The sequence below is a fragment of the Euprymna scolopes genome, chromosome 17, assembly GCF_053919585.1.
Source record: "Euprymna scolopes isolate OS-2025 chromosome 17, ASM5391958v1, whole genome shotgun sequence".
Taxonomy (NCBI): Eukaryota; Metazoa; Mollusca; class Cephalopoda; order Sepiida; family Sepiolidae; genus Euprymna; species Euprymna scolopes.
The window spans coordinates 125154551-125172042 of record NC_136498.1 but is presented as its reverse complement, the minus strand read 5'-3'; positions in this window follow the sequence as shown (position 1 = coordinate 125172042).

The following is a 17492-nucleotide window of genomic DNA, read 5'->3' as shown; positions in this document are numbered from 1 at the left end:
ATGGTCTCAAATATTTTGGCGAAAAGTGGGAGGAGGCTAATGGGGCGATAATTTGATGTGTCAGTTCTTTCGCCATAATTCTTGAATACTGGTACCACAGAAGCAGTTTTCCAGCAGCCCGGGAAGCATGATTCATTAAGGCATTTGTTGTAGAGTTTGGAGAAAACTGGAGCTACTTCGGCTTAGACCTTTGTTAATAGCACAGCTGGGATGAGATCAGGTCCACATGTTTTTGAAGTGTCAAGGTTTTTTTATGATAGCATGCACCTGAGCAGGGATTATTTGTAGATCGTCTGGCGTGGCGTCTGTCCGCAAAGGAAAGTCAGGCAGGGGGTGGTTGGAAGGGTCCAGTGTGGAGTTTAAGTCAAACCGGTTGGCAAGCATATGAGCCTTGTCGGTTGCTGAGCAAACAACCTCGTGATTGTTGGTTAATGGAGGAATTGTTGATTGTCCATTATTTACTACGCTGTTGTAGATTTTCCAGAAGTCACGATTTCCTCATTTTTGTGCTTCGATGCGTTTTTTAGTGGTTTCAGTAAATTCTCTCTTAGCTGTCGCTATTTCTTTCTTAACGTTACTTCTAGCTTCTATATACTTATGTCTGTTTGAACTGGACTTATGTCGGTTAAATCTGCGGTATGCATGCTGCCTTTGAGCAATGGCAGTTGCGCAAGTAGAAGTAAACCATTGGGGAGAGTGGGGCTTGCTATAAAATTTCCGCATGGGAACATGCGCTTCAATTGCTGTTTTGAACCATTCAGTGGTCTCATGTGCGCACTGTTCAGCAGAAAGAGAAAAAATATTTCCCCATGGGCCATCTCTGATAAGATCTCTGATTGCTTCCCAGTCAGCCTTTTTATAATATCTCGTTGTTTTGAGCACTGGCTCTTCAGTTTTGGGTCTAGAGTTTTGGGCGATTTCGACCATTATCACTGCATGATCAGCGTTCCCGAGTGGGCTGTCAGCATTTGTTATACACTCCTCGGGAACTGTGGTCAGAAACAGATGTAGAAGTGATGCGTGTTGTTCTTGCTGGTCAGGGAAACGGGTTGGAAAACTAACCATTTGTGATAGGGAGTGAGATATAGTGAAGCTATGTATTGTGCTGCCCGCTGCATCTGTGTGAGTAGAGAATTGTATCAGTAAAAATTTTGTAATTATTCCATCACAAATATATATATATATATATATATATATATATATATATATATATATATATATATATATATATATAAAGCTGAATGTGTGTGTGTGTGCACGCGCGTGTGTGTGTGTGCCTGGTCACGAATAGGATCCTATATGGTTGACTATTTTAAAAAACTGATTACATATAATGATAGAAGATGTATCGAGACATAGGAATGGGTATGTTTGATCGGGCAAAACGGTGATTCATTAAAATTGTGGAATCTGCGTTCGCGCATGGTCCACAAAGTATGGAAATAAAAATTTAAAAAAAAACGTTTACAGGTGTTTTTGATATAGATGTACATAAGAACACTTTGATAAGTATGTTTTAAATTAATAGGGATGGTATAATAAAATTGTGGGGTCTGCGTTCGTGCCTGGCCTCCATGGAATTGAAATCGGCCCAAACTTTAATAAATACTTCTCATATCTATCTGTGTAAGTATACCTTGATAATTATGTTTCAGTTTGAAGAAATATAGTATAATAAAATTAGAGGGTGTTTGTTCGCACGTGACCTCCATGGAATGGAAATATATCACAAAGTTTAACAAGGTTTTTTAATATAGATCCACAGAATACTGTGATAAGTGTTTCAGTGTGAACAGGTATAGTATAATAAATTATGGGTGTTATCTATTTTATTTTTACTTTCATCATATTTTGCTTTGGTGTTGATAACCCCAAACTTGAAGTTTACAACCCTTCCTTTTTATAGCCTATCATACTTTCATAAATCAGAGTCCATTTTCTGTAGGCTGTTTTTGAAGCCAGTCAACGACGGGTAATTGTGCTAGTATATATATATATATATATATATATATATATATATATATATAGAGAGAGAGAGAGAGAGAGAGAGAGAGACAGACAGACAGACAGACAGACAGAAAGAAAAAGAAAGAGAGAAAGAGAGACGGGAAAGAGATAGAAAGAAAGAAACAGAGAGAGAGAGAGAGATGGGTAAAAAGTTTATTAATAGACTTTCTTGTGTGTAGTGCGGTTGCTCAAGTAGTAGAATCCTCGACTCGTATGCAAGAGAGTCAGGTTTCGAATCCAGTGTTCGGATGTTTTCAACTGAGGAACCCAAATGAGGACAAAACCCGAGCCTTTGATTTCCGGTTTGTTGGCTTCCATTGCTCCTTTGAGATTCGACGACTCCGTCAATTTTCAGTCTACAGACTCGAGATTTGACATCAGGAATATTGAAATTTGGAAAAATCGATTTTCGATCAGAAATTTGTCTGTCAAGCGGTCAAAGTCCAACGATTTGACCTTTGGAAACCCTATCAAACTCCTCAGTTAATTTTGGGTCTACTTGAAATTTTAGTTGTAACTGACTTAGACATGGGTCAAACTTTTTAATTGGGTTTCAGAGCAAAACAATGAATGGTAAGAGATCCCTATTGGGGGTCAAAGTTTTTTTTTTAATTTAACCTATGCGGTTTCTACCAAATTATTAATTCAATTTCTAGTCTAAACATTTGCAATTTTACAAAAAGTGTATTCAGAGATAGGGTAAACTTTTTAATCAGTTTGAGTCGAAAATTTGAGCTGTCAATGGGTTAAAGTTCAAAAGATTAAACCTTTGCGGTCTCTAGCAAACTACTCAGACAATTTTGGGTCTAAACATTTGAAATTTATACATAACGGGTATTCAGACATGTGGCAAGCACTTTTAATCAGTTTTGGGGGCGAAAATTTGGCTGCCAAAAGGCCAAAGTTGAAAGATTTGACCTTTGCAGATTCTACCAAACTCCTCCGCTAATTTTGGGTCTAAACACTTGAAATTTCAAATGTAGGTAACTTGGACATGGGTCAAACTTTTCAGTTTGTACATTATGTGCATGGCAGTGTTCTTAGATAGGTTTAACATCACGAGTGCATTTGAGATGTTTCTATTACCGCACAACACACCCAGAAATGCCCGTCATCTAAAACCAACAATAGGTTCTTTGATATGACAGGGGCGCGTTTGAAATAAATGTTTCTGTTTAGAGCACAATTGAACTATGATACTTTACTTTTGCACTTTAAACTTTAATGCAAGTCATTGTATATAAAAATAATTTTATGAAATCAAAAGTAGGTTCTCTACAGTGCAATTGTTTTAATATATATGTTCATACATTCTTTTTGACAGTTTTCAACATTAAATGGACTGACATGCAGAAGTTCAAGTGTAAGTGTAACGTGAACCGACATCTTGTTGCCCAAATCCCAACATAGTGGCCCAGTAGTTGCTGCCCCTGATAGTAGCCTCCTACACCAAAGTGGCAATGTGCCTTGTTTGGGGTGAAAATGTAATAAAAAATAAAAATAAATTAAAAAAAACTTTATTAGCATCTTAACATTTAACAGGCACCAAAAAATGTTGATCAGTTCAATATTTCCTGCATGGATGAATTCAATGATGCATCTCTGCTTACTGATTTATTTCTTAGAGTTTCACACCGTCAATATCTGCAACAGTGTGTTGAAACTTTCTGGTCATGACTGCATAAGTTAAGTTCAGTCATCTTAACAATGCTGTTACGTGTTCCATACATTCTATTTTAAAGTTTCAATATTAAATGACCGTTCAATAAGTCATACACCGTCAATATCTGCAACAGTGTGTACGACAGACAACTGAAAACAATTCGGTCATGTGCATCTACTCCCATCTCTGACTAATAATTGCGCCAAGTGAGGCATGAAAGCATTGCATAAGAAAACGTAACGGCTGAGAGATTAAAACCTTAACGAAACAATAAACCAAAACAATTTTTAAATGTTTATTTAAAACTCATGTTGAATCATATGTGACTCAACATAAGATTTGTTGTTTTTACGGCAAATCGTTGTTGTGTCATTTTATGATGAAGACTTATTAAATACTTTTATACGATTGGTTTGTAGATTAAGTTGTTTCATAGACGTATATATATATCTATATCTCTGCTTTTATATAAAGAAACTTTGGGTGGGTGTGAGTCCGTTCCCTATAGACTCATAAACAGCTGGCTGATTTTTTTTTTAATTTCACACAAATGTAAACCTAAACGTAGATTCCATGAACAAAGCTTCTTTCTTAGAACTGCACGCCTGTGGAACTCTGTTCCATTTGACTGCTTTCCAGCTGACTACGATATGGTTGTCTTCAAGTCCAACGTAAACAAGTTTTTTGATGAGCGGTTCCACTTAAGTTAATAAATTTACCGAATTTCCATTACTAACGATTACTATATTGTATAATTGACTACTGTACACTCTTTAACCCTTATCCTTGAGTGGCCTTTGGATCTTGATAAGTGATGATGCCTATGTAAAAAAATCCTTCTATGCGATTAGTTTGTAGCTTAACCTGTTTCATAGTATCTATAACTCTATATCGCTACTATTGTATAAAGAAATGTTGGGTGTGAGATCATCCCCTATAAACTCCTAAACGATTGGACTGACTTTTTTTTTTTAATTTCACATAAATGCACTTTATGTGCCTGGCATTGTTCTTAGATAGGTTTTGTATCGGAATGTCTTTCATAAGTATCGATAATCGAAAAAAAAATTCGATTAAAGAAAGAACAGACGTTTTTTTTTTTTACTAAAGTTAATACCTTATATAAAGTCCATCTATGAATTCTGACGAAGCTAGTTGGATTTTTCCTCTCTTTGAGGATCTTCCTCTAGCTGAAACAATATGTAAACTCATTCTGGACTCACAGTAATAAATTTCCTATATACCTTATATAGATTAACGTCACAAGTGCATTTGAGTAGTTTTATTACCGCACAAGCAGAAAGACCCGCCATATAGAATCAACAGTACGTGTATCGATATTACTTGACTTGTGCCTTTTAAACTTTAATTCGAGCCATTATGATGATTTTATAAAATCAACGTTGGTTCTCTGTAGTGCAAAATAGATTGCGATGTATCAGGTTATCCCATAAGTTCTGTCCGAATTTATGAATCAAGGAAAGAAGAAATCATCGATATAATTTTCCCTGATTATCTATGACTTCCTTCCATCTATTAACAAGCTTATTAATTACATCACTCTAAAATCCTTTACGCCAGAAAAGTACCGCCAAGAAATTGATAAAATGCAACAGAAACTTCGATAACAACACCCAGCATTCGTCAACAGAAAAGGCGCAATTCTCCTCCACGACAATGCCCGGTGACACGTTGTTAAACCGACTCTGCAGAAATTTAATGAATTGAGCTACGAAACTCTGTGTCATCCGCCATATTCTCCAGACCTCTCACCTACTGACTACTACATTTTTAGCATAGGGACAACTTTCTGTAAGAAATGCTTAAAAAACCTAAGCGATATGAAAAATGCGTTCATCGCTACGGTGCTTATTTGGATCATGTTTTTTGTTTGTTTGTTTAAGTCGAGATATTTACATCTTAATTACAAAATTAAAAACTGCAAGAATTTTTTGTCAACCTGATAAGAAGAACGTTCAAAAAGAAAACTTGATAGAATACGAATGCAGCTCATGTGGTTTAATAATATAGGCTTTTACACGTTACAATCAATAAGTATTAATGCTAATTAAAATTGACTTGTGAGAGACAAACCGATAAAAATAATTAGACATATTAATAATTGTCTAAGGTAAGAAGCATCCATTTAATCAGTGATCATATTGCAAGACTCTTGAATAAGTGCATCCTAACTACCTCCTTCAAAAAAATAAAATAAAACTAAAAATAAACTTAACCGTAACTGTCATCGTCACCCTAATCTAAGCCTAATGTAACCCTAATCTAAGCCTAATGTAACCCTAATCTAAGCCTAATGTAACCCTAATCTAAGCCTTATCTAACCCTAATCTAACCCTAATCTAAGCCTAATTTAACCCTAATCTAAACCCTAATCTAACCCTCATCTAAGCCTAATCTAACCCTAATCTAAGCCTAATGTAACCCTAATCTAAGCCTAATCTAACCCTAATCTAAGCCTTATCTAACCCTAATCTAACCCTAATCTAAGCCTAATTTAACCTTAATCTAAACCCTAATCTAACCCTAATCTAAGCCTAATGTAACCCTAATCTAAGCCTAATTTAACCCTAATCTAAACCCTAATCTACTCCTCATCTAAGCCTTATCTAACCCTAATCTAAGCCTAATGTAACCCTAATCTAAGCCTAATGTAACCCTAATCTAAGCCTAATGTAACCCTAATCTAAGCCTAATCTAAGCCTAATGTAACCCTAATCTAAACCCTAATCTAACCCTCATCTAAGCCTAATCTAACCATAATCTAAGCCTAATGTAATCCTAATCTAAGCCTAATCTAACCCTAATCTAAGCCTTATCTAACCCTAATCTAACCCTAATCTAAGCCTAATTTAACCCTAATCTAAACTCTAATCAAACCCTCATCTAAGCCTAATCTAACCCTAATCTAAGCCTAATGAACCCCTAATCTAACCCTAATCTAACCCTAATCTAAGCCTAATCTAACCCTAATCTAAGCCTAATCTAACCCTAATCTAACCCTAATCTACCCTAATCTAACCCTAATCTAAACCTAATCTAAGCCTAATCTAAACCTAATCTAAGACTAATCTAACCCTAATCTAACCCTAATCTAATCTTAACCCAACCCAAGCGTATTGATCTTATTCAACTCAAATTCGATCTGCTTGTATATCGATGATAATGTATAAATTTCGCTGAACTAAATAAATTATATCGCTCCAGACAGCACAAGAAGCCACTTTATGTCAGGAGCTTACAATAACGAAAGATGATCGTTGCAAAGACAGGATATGTCTATTGAGCTTAGTCATGAAAATACCAAAAATGGTATTATTAGGATGAAAGCAGTCGGTGGGAGGGAGTTTCACAAACATGCAGTCTTTGGGGAAAAAAACTACTAGAATAGGAAGTGTATTACAACGAGGTATGAAAATAGTACATAAATGGAAGCCATAAGACCTACAACTCGCCAAAGTGAAATATTGGCAGTGACACAAAAGAAGATGGAGAGGATAATGTTGGGCATCACTCTACAAGACAGAAATGTAACAACACACTGATGAAGCTCGGCTAGGACCTCTTTTTGTCTGGAACTCGGCTCGGATCGTCTGGTCCTTCTCTGCGGGTTGTTACATTGAATCCTGTATGCTAAAAGCGAATACCGAAGTCGCAGGCTGAAAGAAAAATAGACATGTGAAACTCTATTCTACGAGGATTAATTCATGAAATTATGTACAATGTTTTTACAAATATCGTTCAGTTCTTAGTATGTTTTTCAAAGTCTCAAATATTCTTCACAGACAGCGTCAGACGGGCGGAGGAGGGGTTGCTTCTTCAGGGAACGGCGGTCTCCACACGATCTGTACTCCCCAAAATCAAAAAGTAATATGACTAATTTTCGAGCGTATCGACCCGATATGGTTGAGGTGGAAAGTTTTCCCAGCCAATCAAATCATGCTAACCCCCAGACTAAGATTAAAGTCAATAATAAAACCCATGACCCCTAAGGCACCACCCATCACTCAGACAGTACAATGTATTATTCTAACATCCTCACATTTCCTGTTATTTAGTTTTTTCAAATAACAAAATATCTCAGGTTTTCCAACCAAAAAGCAAATATATCTATTTTGACAATGAAATAAAATATTTATATTCTCTTTCAACTCCTCGGGATATCTGTCGCTACCAGGGATCGATTAAAGCGATGTTAGCATAGTTATTCGGCCCTCCTCGAGCCCCTGGGGGGATCTAAAGGTCCCCAATGAGGACAAATTACTCCCTCAAGTTAATTATGTTACAGAAATACAAACATCTGGATCCGCCAACAAACAAGAGTTCTTGACATCAATACTGCCATCAAAACATCCAAACACAGATGGGCAGGGCACGTAGCCAGATATGACAACAGATGGTCAACCATGACAAAGGAAGACCCAGAACGAAATGGAAGGGCGATCTGATACCACATGGCAGCGGATAGCTTAGGACAGAGATAGATGGCTAAAGTCCAGGAGTGGTTCCTCATTGAGTAATAGAACACTTATTGATGAAGACCATTAAAATAACGAGTCAAATGAGGAAAAAAAGAAGTAAGGAATAGATTATACAACTCTGAAGAACATATACTATAATAGTAGTTACTGAATAGACTTAAACTAACATCACGCCAGTAATAGAGAGGGTTTAGAAAAGAAAAAAGACAAGAGAGGCCAATCAAATTATAGATGTGCATCTGCACTTTATTAAGCACGCACAACAGTTAAAATATTATAACAGTACTCCATACATGGTATAGAAGTTGTAAAATAAATAGTTGCGATATAAGAAGTCAGTCCAGATGGAATAAGGAATTAAAACTGGTTGAAAAAATGGTGCGTGTGCAGATAAGTAGTTTTTAAGCTAAAGCATTTCAGGCGAAAACACTATTACGTACTTACTTCTTGTGTCGAAATTAGTATGAATTCCAAAAATTTGGATAAATGACCCAGTAACAAAAATATTACAGATAAACATAAAATTATTGAATTATCAAGTTTTAACGTGGAGAAGTTATGCTACTAATTCAGTACGAGAAACTGACTTATCTCCCTTGACAAATTGACTTAAACTAAGGATTCGCCATTTTAAAACACATTTTAAAGAATGTAATTGTGAAAAAAAATTGTACTATTTCAACATGACACGTAAGTACATAATGTTTTCACCTGAAATGTGTTGGTGTAAAATATCACCAATCTACAAAAGCATAAAAAATGTGCTCATCTATAATATAAGTCTCATTTGTCTGTTTAAAAGTATGTATGTATGTATGTATGCCTATAATGTTTGAAAGAGGCGACGGGTTTTCATGAAATTGGTATGATTTTGACGCTCAACACCTCGTACGACAGATATCGAAAAATTGGCCAAAGAAAACATTAATTCATTCACTCTCAACTGGACAGTTTCCTACAAGGAGGGGTCGATTTTTTGCGAGCCATTTTTGCAAGTCATCGTATCGGTTGGATTGACATTGTTTAATTTTAACACTCCGAACTTCCGTCATGGAGTAGCCATAAGGCGTCAGATTTTCTTTTATTTTCTTTTCCGCTTCGCGACACGGGTTCGAGCCTGCCTGCCCACTACCATTTTTTTTTTTTGCTCAGCACACACCTCCAAACACCCGGGCAACGCCGGGCACCCAGGCTAGTCTAAAATAAATGAGCAACTTATTAGCAGCTGACGGACTGGAAAACTTGCCCTTCAATAAATGACCTTAAATATTAGATTTCCTGGCCTGTTATAGGTATGACCTTGGTTTTGTCGTATTTTGGCGATGAAAGGCTACTTGGCGTTGAAACATGACCTACCGACCGATCAAAAAAGCTTCTCACTGATAATCATAAAAACATAAGTGTAAAGAACTGATATCACTGATTGTCGATTGTGTACGTGATGTACGTGACGCGACTACTTTTCGCCGACATTTCCCACCCCATAAAAGTAAATAATTATATAAATAAAGGCTAATTACACCAAAATACACAATGGACACAGAAAGAAAAAATATCCTCGCGGGCCTGTTTTTCATCCGGTCGGATTTATGAGCATGTGGCGGTTTGTGTATGTGTGTTTTTTTATGATTGTACGTCCGCATGCCCAAATGTATATTAAGGAGCGTTGAAATAGTCGGGAATCGTTATAACAATTGTATAAGAGCGCCCGAAAGAGTGAAATAAACCAGAGTACATATGATTGCGCGATACTTCTTTTAAGTCAAACGAATTGGATAAACGTGATACTCTTTTTATTTTTGGATAAACGTGATACTCTTTTTTTTTTTTTTTTTTTTTTTTTTTTTTTTTTTTTGCTACCAGACTATCAGCTTCACAAGAAAGTTCTTGCGGTTTTTAACTTTTAAATTCAGATGAACATATTTCAACTTAAATAATCGACCATTAGAAATTATTACCTTCGACGCTGATGATAGCAAAACCGTGAACAACTAGGTCAGTCGGTATAAAAATATATATATATATATTCTTTTTTACATTTTCACCCAAAATAAGGCACATTGTCACTTTCGTGTAGGGGGCTACTTTCAGGGGCAACAACCACTGGGGTACTATGTAGGAATTTGGGCAGCAAGATGTCGGTTCACGTTACAATTGAACTTCTGCACGTCAGTACTGTTGGGGAAGCAGTGACCTGGAATGGAATTCCAGAGTCTAGCGGTTCTGGAGAAGAAACTATTGGAGTAAAAAGATATTTTACATTTAGGGATCTCTACAGTGTGGGGGTGGGATTTAGCAGCCTGTCGGGTTTGTCGAGGGTGCTCACGTTGTGGGGGCACAAATGATTGCAATTCGTCAGAGCATTCACCACTAAAATACTCGTAGAAAAGGCAGAGGGATGCAACATTCCGTCGATGGGACAGAGGCTGCAGCTTACATAACAGTTCAGGGCCTATCAGGTTTGCGACTCTCTTTTGAACCTTGTCAAGGAGCGAGAGACTAGTAGCAGATGCACCAGCCCAGATGTGACAGCAATACTCCATACATGGGCGAATGGTGGCCTTATAGAGGTACAGGATACTTTCGGGTGTTAGTAGTTGTCTAGTACGGTAGAGAAAGCCCACCTTTCTTGCAGCGGCCCTGGCAATACCTTCAATGTAATTGTTCCAACTCATGTTTCCTGTGAACGTTAGGCCAAGGAGTTTGAAAGATGTACTCTCAGATAAAGAGTCGTTGGCCATTGCTATAGGTGGTAGAGAGGGTTTCTTGTAATTATTGAATGAAACTAGTTTAGTCTTGGCAGCATTGAACGCGACCAACCACTTTTGTCCCCATTCCACCACAGATTGGAGGTCTTCCTCTAGTGTTTCTGCCATTTCTTTCTCGTACCTGCCATAGAGTGTAGTATCATCAGCATATATACCCATCTCAGAGGCAATTTTGTCGGGGAGGTCATTTATGAATATCAGGAACAATAGAGGTCCAAGGATAGATTCCTGGGGCACCCCCGCATTTATATCATATTGTTTTGATGTACGACCGTCGAGGACAACCTGGATTTTTCTCTTATCTAAGAAGGATTTAATTATGTTAAGTATTCTACCAGTGATACCGTATGATCTAATTTTCCTGAGGAGACCCTCATGCCATACCCTGTCAAAAGCCTTAGATATATCTAGAGCTACCGCTCTGCCCTCCCCCGCTTTGTCCAGTGAATGGTATATACGTTCAGAGATTACAGTTAGGATGTCTGCTGTGGAACGGGCTTGTCTAAATCCATATTGTTTGTCAGTCAGAAGTTTAGCATCTGTAAGGTGATGGACTAGAACATGGTTGATTAAGGTCTCAAATATTGTGGCAAAAAGTGGGAGGATGCTAATGGGGCGATAATTTGATGGGTCAGTTCTTTCACCAGAATTCTTGAATACTGGTACCACAGAAGCAGTTTTTCAACAGCCCGCAAAGCAAGATTCATTAAGGCATTTGTTGTAGAGTTTGGAGAGAACTGGAGCTACTTCGGCTGAGCACATCTTTAATAGCACAGCTTGGGTAAGATCGGGTCCACATGCTTTTGAAGTGTCAAGGTTTCTTATGATAGCATGCACCTGAGCAGGGGTGGTTTTCAGATCGTCTAGCGTGGCGTCTGTCCGCATAGGAAAGTCAGGTAGGGGGTGGTTGGAAGGATCCAGTGTGGAGTTTGAGGCAAACCGACCGGCAATCATATTAGCCTTGTCGGTTGCTGAGGAGACAACCTCATGATTGTTGGTTAGTGGGGGAATTGTTGATTGCCCATTATTTACTACACTGTTGTAGATTTTCCAGAAGTTTCGAGTTCCTAGTTTTTGTGCTTCGATGCGTTTTTTAATGGTTTCCGTAAATTCTCTCTTAGCTGTCGCTATTTCTTTCTGAATATTAAAATAACATATATATATATATATATATATATATATATATATATATATATATATATATATATATATATAGAGAGAGAGAGAGAGAGAGAGAGAGAGAGAGAGAGAGAGAGGAAGAGCATTTTAATGGCTACATGTGAAGCTCTGGTAAACTATGTGCCCAGGAGAGTAAAGGCAGTTTTGGATAATGATGGTGGTCACAGCATAACAAATAAAATCAAGTAAGTCGTGCGGGATAGCCAAGCGGTAAAAGTTTAGGCTCCTTACCAGGGGGTCCCGATTTCGAATCTGCCTAGATTCAGCCACTCTGATGAGTCGTAGACGACGAAACACGTATCAGTGGATAATTATATTTTAAAAAAAGCTATATATATATATATATATATATATATATATATATATATATATATATATGTAATGTTGTGTTTGTTAAAAGCGAATAAAACCATATTTCTAAATAAAAAATATTTTTCGTAACTGCGAAATTATCGCCATTTTATTTCCAGTAGAAATTAGCCTTTCACTTATTGAGATAAGTATTATTTGTATTAATTTTTATGATACTCATGCAGAGAGTGATCCGTGCTGAAATAATGTTATTATTTAAAAAGTCATTCTTAACATGGGGCGGGAAAGATGTTTTGTACCTATTCTGTACTTTAACCTTACAATTGAATAAAAAAAAAAACATATCGTAAAACTTTAATTAAACGTGGAAATATGATTTAAAAATAGCGCGGATCGCTCTCTGCATTAGCACCATTTTTATTTATTGCGGACTATTATTCTCATCTCTATTAGTTGTTGTTTCACGACTTTTCGGCCAACTATTCCTCTGGCCATCATGAAAAGAAGTAAGTCCTTTTATAAATGTTCAGTAACTTTTTCCTTTTATTATTCTTAAAGAGTAAAACTTTTCTTATTCATGAAAAGAGTTAAGCCTACGTAAATAAATAAATGTTTGTACACGTGACAAATTATCAATAAATGGTTTAGTTACTTTTTTTTAAAATTATTTATGAAACGAGTTAACGTAAATAATGTTTGTAAAAGTGCGAAAGGCGACGTTGTACAACCATCACTCCCATGCTTAATTTCTATACTTATAGGTTTTTGGAATTTTTTTCACTGGATTATTATTGATTGGACACTAATTAAACAAATTATTTAAAAAAAAAATTAAAACGAAATCATTATTTCGACATTTGAAAGTGGTGCTCACTTTTTAGTTACAACGTTCTGATAAATCAGTCACCCATTTTGTAAGCAATAAAAACGCGGTATATCAAAGCCATAGAAAGTAAAAATAATATGAGCCTCTACCGCATTTGTAAGTCAGAAATATATTTGTTTCTCAAAGAAAAAAAATAGATTGAACATGACTTTTTTATTGTTTTTATGAAAATAAAGTTTCGAGTTTATAAATTTTTTTTTTTTTTTTACTTATTTAGTTAAAAGTCAGTTTGTGGGTGTTTTTTTTTAAATTATTTTATGAAAGGTGAGTTTTTTGTTTTTTCAAAACTTTTGGTTTTTTTAAATTTTTTTTAAAGTATTATAAATTTCACTAACATGCTGGAGAAATGTTTAATAATTTGGTATTTTTTTAGATTAGGTCCACCTCCACAATTTTCCTTTCAAGTATGCTGAACACGCAAATTGCATTGAAATTTTGCGGAAATAAATAATTGTATTATGCATTGTATTCTTCGGCGGCCATCTTTTTACGTGCACACGCGCCATAAACAAATACACGCACGTAAAAAAGATGGCCGCCAAAGATTACAATGCATAATACAACTTTTTATATCCTGATAACTACTTATTTCTGCAAAATTTCAATGCGATTTTCGTATTCAGCATAGTCGAAAACCATTTCAAGTCGTCATTTAAAAGAAAATTGAGGAGGTGGACCTAATCTAAAAATTTACCAATAATTTTTCATCCCGTACGCCTCCCAATACATTGCTTCCTCAACATGCGACCATTTTATATCGCCCAAAGACACTTCCATATTTAGAAAAAAAAAAATGAGTGACCGATTTACCAGAACGTGGTAACTAAAAAGTGAGTACCCCTTTCAAATGTTGAAATGATTTTTTTTTTCAATTTTTTTTCATAATCTGGTTAGTGTTCAATCAATAATAATCCAGTGAAAAAATTTTAAAAAAACCTATCAGTATAGAAACTCCAACACGTAAGTAAATAAATAAAAAATGTTACATGCGCATGCGTTAGCCTTGACTAGGGGGGTACTAAGATAACGACCATTAAATAATTCTGCGGGTCGCCATGGAACTCAACGCCCAAGGAGTACCGAAATAGTTTTCATGATCTGAAGAAATTTATTTTTCGAAAAGTGGGTGATCATTTTTCCATGTAAATTTAACTTAAAATGAGCACCCACTTTCTGCCCACATGAGGAAGGGGCATTTATTTTCGTGTTTATTGGCTTAAAGGTTTTTTGACAAGGCAGTTTGGTACGCGAATGCATATTTAACAGTTTTCGTTTATGCTCACGCATAGCATAAACAAAGGCTACGTCTGTGAAATGGAAAATAGTCCCAGAGTTCAGGGGTTAATACCATGCAAAAGAAATCAAACAAAAAAAACTTTTTAGCCAAGAAACACAGAAAAATGCCCCTCTCTCTCAGGTGGCCAGAAAGAGGGTGCTCATTCTAAGTTAAATTTACATTGAAAAGTGATCACCCACTTTTCGAAAAAGTAATTTCATGAATATCATGAAAACTTTCTTTTTGCTACGGAAACGGTTTTAGCACACCAAAATCTACAATAAAATATTTTGTTATATATGAACGTGAAACGGACCTTAAAGTAAAATAATACCGGATTTTTTTGAGCAGATTTGCCGTTTAGTTGTACAAATATCCTCACACCAGGTAATCACTAAAAGGGACTTTTAAAAGTCGTCACCTGTATCGAGCAAAAGTTTAAAACCACCGATTATATGCCAGCCTACGTCATGGTAACATATATTGAGTGAGTTCCTAACAGTATTTTGTATAGTTTTTTAGTTTAAACTCATTTTCCCAAAATTTCCCCAAACTTAACGTGTTCAGTACAGTCTGCCGCCATTTGTATTTTTCAGATATATCGATAAACATTGAATGTTTTTGAACAAATTATACATTATATAAAAACACTAAAATCTTATCCAGTTAGGTAGAGCATTTACTTTTCTTGCCTTTGATAACATTTATTTATATATATTTATTTTTTGACAACTTCTTTGTATCTGTCTTTAGTAATACAAACCCGTTTCATATAAATTCAACGAGACATGTAATTTCGAGCATGTTTTTAAATTTGGCGATCGAGGGGGGGGCAAAACATGACAAATACATTTTTTTGGTGGTGGTGGGGGACGGGAATTACATTTGAAACATAAAATAATAATAAATTTAATTATTTTTTATGAGACTATTCTGTACTTTCACCTAACAATTTTATAAACACAAAGGGGCCCCAAAATATGACAAATTCAATGTTTCGGGAGGGTTAGGGTTAGGGTTAGGGTTACATTAGAAATGTAAAATGACGAAAAATTGCATTTAATTGTTTTTGGAATTAATTTTTGGTAGATCTTCATTTTTTTAAGGGTTTTGCCTGCTTGCTAATCTTTTTTTCTTTTTTTTTTTTTTTTGCGATCCAACAGGCATTCGCTGCTATTTTTATTGAAACAAAAGTTGTAATAATTTATTTTCAATTATTTGTTGTCGAGTTTACAAAATCTAGGGATCTCTACAAAAGTGGGGGGGGTCTTACTTGTCGGGGGAACCTACATCGAGGGGGTACAAGTGCTTTGAGTTCATGGCAAACAGATTTAATGGCAGCAGGAGGAGAGTACAAGATTCTATAAATATTTCACCAGCAAAGCCAACAAAGTTTACGCCTTTGTTGTGATGGCCTTATGTCATTTAGTTGAAGTATGTCTCTGGTCCTGTGCAGTTCTAAGAGGTTCATCTACCTAGGTTTTGTTGTCTCTTTTATTTCTGGCATTAATGCATTGTTAATTACTTGAGGGGGTCCCTCCTGGGAAAAGCCGACAAGGATTCCAGGACGTTATTTACCAGGTCAGAGCGCTCTTTTTCTAGTGCGCTGATATAAAAAATTTCAGTTTTCAGTCCTAGTGCCGCACCATTCCGCTCTCGGTGACAGATAAATAACCTTCAATCTTATGCGTGACACACAGACTAAAGGAAAGTCCCTAAAGAGCAGAGGCTTATGAGTATTTAAGCATCTAAACTAGACAATTACATTTTTGATACTCAAAATATAAAAAATGTAATTGTTTAGTTTAGATGCTTGAAAATACCATAAGGTTGAAATAAATTATTGTTTCGACAATTATGTAATTTCCGTGTTATATATATATATATATATATATATATATATATATATATATATATATATATATATATATATATATATATATATATATATTGGCAGCGAGTTATTATTCAAGCACGTCTGATTGAACACTATTGAGTTGTTCTATTTTCCGATTTTGTTAGTTTATTTTTCAATTCGCCGAGCGGTTTTTTTTTTTATTTCGGGTGGCATGTTGTATATTATGGCGCCCAGTAGTTGTTGTTCAGCCATATTTTTCTCACACGCTTACATAAACCCTAACCTTAACAAAATGACACAATCACAGTATACTATAAAAATACTGGGAGCATTCCAGCATCTTTTATAACCCTACAGATAATTTAAACAATAAAAGGATGTTTCTCATACTACATCTTCTGGGCTACTTTTTAAGTGGGCTACACTGCATATATATATATATATATATATATATATATATATATATATATATATATATATATATATAATTTAATGATTTGGATTTCATTCCATTTGCGATTTTATCCAAGGAACTCTGCCTTTTGGATCATTTGGGGCCATTTGGAACTTACCCATTAGATTGGAAATTTTTAATCCGACCGTTTTGGATTTTACCATTTTTTGGATTTTTACCCTTCACCGGACTATCCATTCATATGAAATCTTTTTTATCATTTTTCTTTTACCTCCTATTCCCCTTTCCTCACCTTTTTTTTTAACCAAGTAAGATCTCTGACTTACTTGTAGTTTCATTAAATACTTTTACATGCAAATTCCGATCCCGCATTTTGCTAATTCCTGCCCTCTGATGAGAAGGAGAGTATTTCTTCGAAACTCCGCGGATTAAGGACTATCCACTTATCTTGTGCTTCCTTTTTTAAAATTAAATATGTTTTTAACTCTTTTTCAAGATGTCTTTTAACATGTTTTATTAATCATGTGTTCATATTATAAGCTCTATTTCCTTTTCGGTTTTATTGAGCTTTTACATCTGGTTGAGATTACTTTACTTGTAAATATAAATTCTTTAATATTTATAATATA